This window comes from Coenobita brevimanus, chromosome 6 (assembly GCF_032717465.1).
Source record: "Coenobita brevimanus isolate Jiangsu-jjx chromosome 6, ASM3271746v2, whole genome shotgun sequence".
Classification (NCBI taxonomy): Eukaryota; Metazoa; Arthropoda; class Malacostraca; order Decapoda; family Coenobitidae; genus Coenobita; species Coenobita brevimanus.
The window spans coordinates 38,282,712-38,288,723 of NC_136959.1; positions in this window are offsets into that span (position 1 = coordinate 38,282,712).

Consider the following 6,012-nt stretch of genomic DNA (forward strand, 5'->3'; position numbering starts at 1 on the left):
GCTGTTCTTCCCTATCTCAAAGAAGGATGACGAGTTCAGGCCAGTAGTTGACTACCGTAAACTAAATTCAGCCATTCTTGACGAATTTACTGAAATCACTCGGCGAGATTAACGCTGTTTTTACGAGTATATCTCTTGATTTTCTTTTTGGTTACTGGCAAGTAAACATGAAAGAGTCCTCTCGCCCTATACCTGCATTCAGTAAATCCTCTGACCATTATCAGTTCATTATACTCCGCTTTGGTCTTAGAAATGCTCCATCAGTGTTCATGAGGCCTATCCATTCTGTGTTCATTAGTAGGATTGGTCATTCTCTTTATGCTTACTTCATTGACATTATTGTGGGAAAATCAGTCCCTGAACATCTGGCGAAATTACAGAGTTTTTGCTCGTCTCTGAGCCCAGTAAATGCAGTTTCCTCCGGAAGGATATTAAGTGTCTTGGACGTGAGGTTGATATACAGGAAATTCATATCTAAGATGAGAAATTTAATGCAGTTGCTGACTTCTTACCAACCTGTACTGATGATGTAATGAGTTTCCTCGGAATGACTGGCCACTATAATTATACTGGAAATTTATTCAAGTTTATGCACAGATCGCCGCCCCCCTTACTAAGTTACTTCAGAAAAATTAAACTTTTGTTCGACTCATAACCAGTCTCATGCCTTTGAAACACTGAAGACGGTACTTATTAATGATCCTGCCTTAGCATTTTCTGATTACAAGAGGCCTTTCCTCTTTTGTTCAAACTCATCTGTTGTAGGCCAAGGTGTAGCATTAATGCAAGTTGGTCAAGCAAAGAGGAAACTTGTAATAGCGTAAGCTAGTCTTCCCCTCAAAACTGCTGAACGTAACAACTATTTTACTCATTGGAATGAATTGGCAGTTGTTTTGGTCTCCCAGACATTTTAGGGATATAATTTATGGATATTAAGTTCATATTCAAACAGATAATCTGTCACTTCTTTGAGCCTACTTAATAATATGAAGAAATTCAAGAGGGCGTCTAGCACGATGGTCAGCTATTATCCAAAACTTTGACAAAACCCTAGACAATGTGCCTGGTAAACCTAATGTAGTGGCGGATGCTCATCCCGTCATGCAGCTGCCATCACACCATGCCAACCTAGTGGTGCACCTTGGTGCACACCCTTTCCTCAGACGTTGTCCATCGTTACAGGTGCACATACCCTCTATAGTCTAAGGCCGTTCACTTCTCAGAGTCAGGAGACGCCTCATCCTTACCTACTATGCCAGTGCCAAGAGATTACCTTGTATGGGACAACGATTTTGAAGTGGAAGTCGACCTGACAGAGGTACGCCAACTCGTTGTTCCCACTGGTTTGATTCCTGCATAACTCCACATCAATCTAAACACATCTCACATATCTCATCCTGGGAAAGATCGGTGTCTGAGACAAGCACATCTTTCATTTTACTGACCGACAATGCATAAGGATACCTACAATCGCTGTGATTTTTGTATTTCGTGTAATCTGTATTATAATGACTCGATTTCTGTATGTTTGTTGGTTTGTCAGTTTGTCCGTTTGTGTCCATAACACAGGAAAAACGGAGCACTGTAGCGCAATTTTTGTTAGAGCAAGACGCAGCTGAAATGTTCTAACTTGATGTATTAAACAATTTGCAGCCCAGTTGGGCCACCGGTTCCCGAATTATGACTAATATCTGGCCTTTTGACATCGAGTGGCTTCGGCGTCTTTAGGCAGGTCATTTTCTTTGTGGGCACTGAAGTTACCGCAACACACCCAAAACTGCACAACGTATTGCAGTTTTTTAACAGCAAGATACTGTTGAAATGCTTTAACTTGAATAAAACAAAATCCGGTCGATTGCGCCAAAAGATCCCAAGTTATGACTCATTTCTGGCCTTTTGACATTGAGCGAAAAGGCCGCCTTCGTCGGCCTTTAAGCGAGTCGTCATCAAGGGTCAACTGGATCACCTACTTCACGTTTGCAATATCTAGTTCCTGACCATATCAACAGCTTCCTCATTGAGATTTGTAATCAGTAATTGTGATCTCATTCCACATTATCCTGTCTCCAATGGCCTTTTAGAGACAAAATCATTAGGTGCTGGAATGCTTGAAGCACGTAGGTTCTCAGAACCCCTGCTGAGGTGACAGAAGCAGGAACTCAGTGTCCACTCACCAGCTCCATTAACAAGCCTCTCGATGTGACTCCCTTTTTGTCTTATGTAAATTGATGTCTCCCTTCTATTCATTACTATATTCAGAGCATAGCCCTTAGTATAACCTAAATGACTATGAGCAGTTGAGACTGTCAGACTTCGGGAGTAAACACCAGTACATATGGACTAATCCGACTTTTTCAAAGAGGATATTCTACATTGCCAGTATACTGTAGCTCTATCTCACTTATTAATATTGATGTTGGGGACAGTGCTCGCTCGAATGTACACTCGCACTTCCAAACTGGATGAGAAGTTTACTGCCTCACACTCTGTGTTATCTCGTAATGATAGCAAAGTTGAAACTAAGACTTGCTATCTGAGTGTGAATGGGTCCACTCTGATGATCTTAAGTATTAATGATAAACAACTGAGAGAAGGCAAGCGGGAGTATACATGAGCATCATTAAACAATGAGCAAACAACTCTAGCAGGACAAGATGACAGGGGCTGGAGCAGAGGTGAGGAATGGAGGAGAAGGAAGAAGAAACGATGCGATAAACTCCCACATCAAGACTCTGAGTAACGGCAGTCTGGGGAAATTACCAGGAATTTTGTGAGTTTTATACCAAGGGGGTCCACTGAGCTGTTGAAGAAATGCGGCTGTGATAAAGAGAGAAAGCTCTGGTAGAGAAAAATGTGGTTGAGAATATTATACTAGACTTTAAAAACTGTGGTAAAGAGGGGTGAATTGTGTTTATGATATGTATTTACTGGAAGGAGAAGGGAAAGTGTGTGGGTTTCCGAGTGCATAAGGAAGAAAGTGAGTGGGTAAGGCAGCAAGGATGGGTGACGGAGCAGGGGTGGGTATCAGGGTGAGTGAAGCACTGAGGGAGTTAAGAGCCACACAGCAACAGGGAGATTAACTGTGCCAGCAGACCTAGTGGGAGGGAGGGAGGAAGGTTGACTGGAGAGAGAAAGAAAAGAAGGCAGTGGATAAAATCTATGATTCAAATGAAGATAGTGAATGAGGAGGATAGAGAAACAGACAATATAGGGAAGGGAAAGAGTGGGAAGACAGACAGACAGACAGACAGACAGACAGAGCTTGTGAGATTATCTAATATACTATAGCACTAGCCGTGTGTGTGTGTGTGTGTGTGTGTGTGTGTGTGTGTGTTTTGGGCAGCCGAAACTACATATTCAAATAGCACCAAAATTGGCACAAAAATCGCAAAAAAATACGCTGATGTGAAAAAACTTGGTTTCATCACAAATGAAAAACTTTTGCTTATTTAATGAACGATCACATTTTGACCAAAAAAAAGCTGCTCCCGAAGCCCGGCATAGGATCTCCATAGAATTTTTTGCCCAGAGGTAGAACTAAAATAAACGTGGGTTTCATTCCCGAAGCTGCAAATAACACAATCAGTTGGTTAGCTGCAAAATATCCAAGTGACAACGTTACACTAGAACAGCACATAAACGCTAGAGCCCTCCGCAGGAGCAAGTGCGAAGGGCCCGAAGGGCCCACGAGCACTTATATAGTCTATTTGATTGACCTGTGCATAAGAGATGTATGGGACAAGTAGGGTGTGTTTGATTCGCTGCTGCTGATTGGCCGCTGATGATGTCATTGAAGTAAATGCAGGCATGTACTGTAGTGCAACATGCGGACGTTGGTGTACACCGTGGGTGGATATTATAGCGCAACATGCGACCGTAGGCGTACACCGTGGGTGGATGCAGTGCAGCATGCAGACGTGGGTGGATAATTTACTTCAAACGTCACTCATCGTTTTGTAAAATTTATAATCAACTTTAATTTTCTTTGATAATAGAAAACATTTTAAGCTAATTTTGACCTCTTTAGCTTCGGATATTACTCCATATTTGAACTGGCTACTTATTTTGCAGACAATTAAAAAACATACACACCCGACCCCTTGCTCGAGGGGGACAGTAACCACCCACTTCGTCAGTGAAACTTTTCGCAACCTGAGCGAGGCGCGAACTCCCGTCAACCAGTTGCCAAGCGAGAACGTTACCACTGCACCAGCGAGCGGTGTGTGTGTGTGTGTGTGTGTGTGTGTGTGTGTGTGTGTGTGTGTGTGTGTGTGTGTGTGTGTGTGTGTGTTAAAATAAGAAGAGCTGTAGATTTACATAATCAGCGGCCAATCAGTGGCCGCGAAACAAACACACCCTACTCGCCCCATAGATCTCAGCTGCGCAGGTCAATCAAACAGGGTATAGTAACAGCAAATTAAGACAGGGGCAGGAGGTGGCATCTGCAAATGAGTATAGATGAAAGAGAGGGGGGGGAGGGTAACTGTAATAAAGATATGAGGGGAGCAAAGGGTTAACCAATGAGTGAGAAGTAGGCAGTGTCAGAGGATGAGAAGGGGGAGAATAGTATAGGTGAGAAGAAAGAAGTAGGAGATCCTGAGAGAGAGAGAGAGAGAGAGAGAGAGAGAGAGAGAGAGAGAGAGATGATGATGATGATGGGCAGAAAAAAAAACTGGTAACTGGAATATTTGGAACGAAGGTAGAACTGGACAGACATCAGGAATGCGGGAAGTTAGCAGATGACAGAAAAGGAGCAGAAGCAGAAAAGAAATGACGGACGGAAGGAACAAGAAAGGAATAAAAAAATAAGAAGGGATAAGTAAGAAAGGGGAAATCATGTATGAGAAAAGCAGGGGTGTAGTAGGATAACGAAGAACAGTGCAGCACAAAACGCAATATGAAACTAGAATTGGCAAGGGACATTAAGGCAAAGAAAATGCATAGGACGGGTGAAAGAGGGAGAGAGAAGGGACCAAGGATGTGGGCAATGAATGTGCGGCCTGGGAAACCAAGACAAATATTAATACATTTCTGCCCCAACGTGGCTGTCTTGTTACGTGACAGTGATCTAACTGTTGACTTTCTAGACCGACTTTCATATACTATTCATAATGACATATTTCCCTATGAAGCTGGTTATGTTATATTTGTATATGCACAGGAGACTCACAACAGGTTGCTCATGATATCGAACTCCATTGTTCAGTAGACCGCCCACTTTCTATAAAATGGTTCGTTAGCCAACACTTGAGCACATCTTGTAATCAACGTCTTCTTTAGGGTATCCTATATCACAATTAGATATGATGATTAACTAAGCCATCCATCCAATCACCACCTTCCCAGTCACTAACAGTATACCGCTGGATAAAATTACTTGCTTGTCAACTCTTTTTTGTCAAAATATTATATGTTAAGTTTTTATAGCTTAAAACTTAATCCATTTTCTGATGAATAATCCTACTTACACTCATTTTCCTGATTGAAAAATAATTGCCTGTCTATCTCTCTATCTATCTACCTATCTTGGACAGTTAGATCGATATAGATAGATAGATAGATAGATACACTGATAGATAGGTAGATAGATAGAATGACAAAGATATAGGCAGATAGATAATATGTAAAGATGGATATAGACAGATATATATAGAGATACAGTATATACGCACACACAATCTCTTACGATAGATAGATAGACAGATAAATACACAGATAGACGGATAGATAGATAGATAGATACTGCTCGCGGAGTGTTAAACTGTAGTGGTGAGCAGGCCTGAGTACTGCTTCGACCTAGCAGAGCCAGACTAGATAAGGTTCAACCATGTTAAGAGAGTCTACCACTAGCAGCAGTCAGACTAAAAGCACTACCCCAGCCTGAGTTGTAGGCCAGCCAGGGTGGATATATTGGCTTCCCTCCCTCCCCCACCCTTACATCTCATTCTTTGGAGATAGTAGCAACGAAGGCGCAAAGGAGTACGGCAAGGCCGTTTCATCTCTCATCTCCTC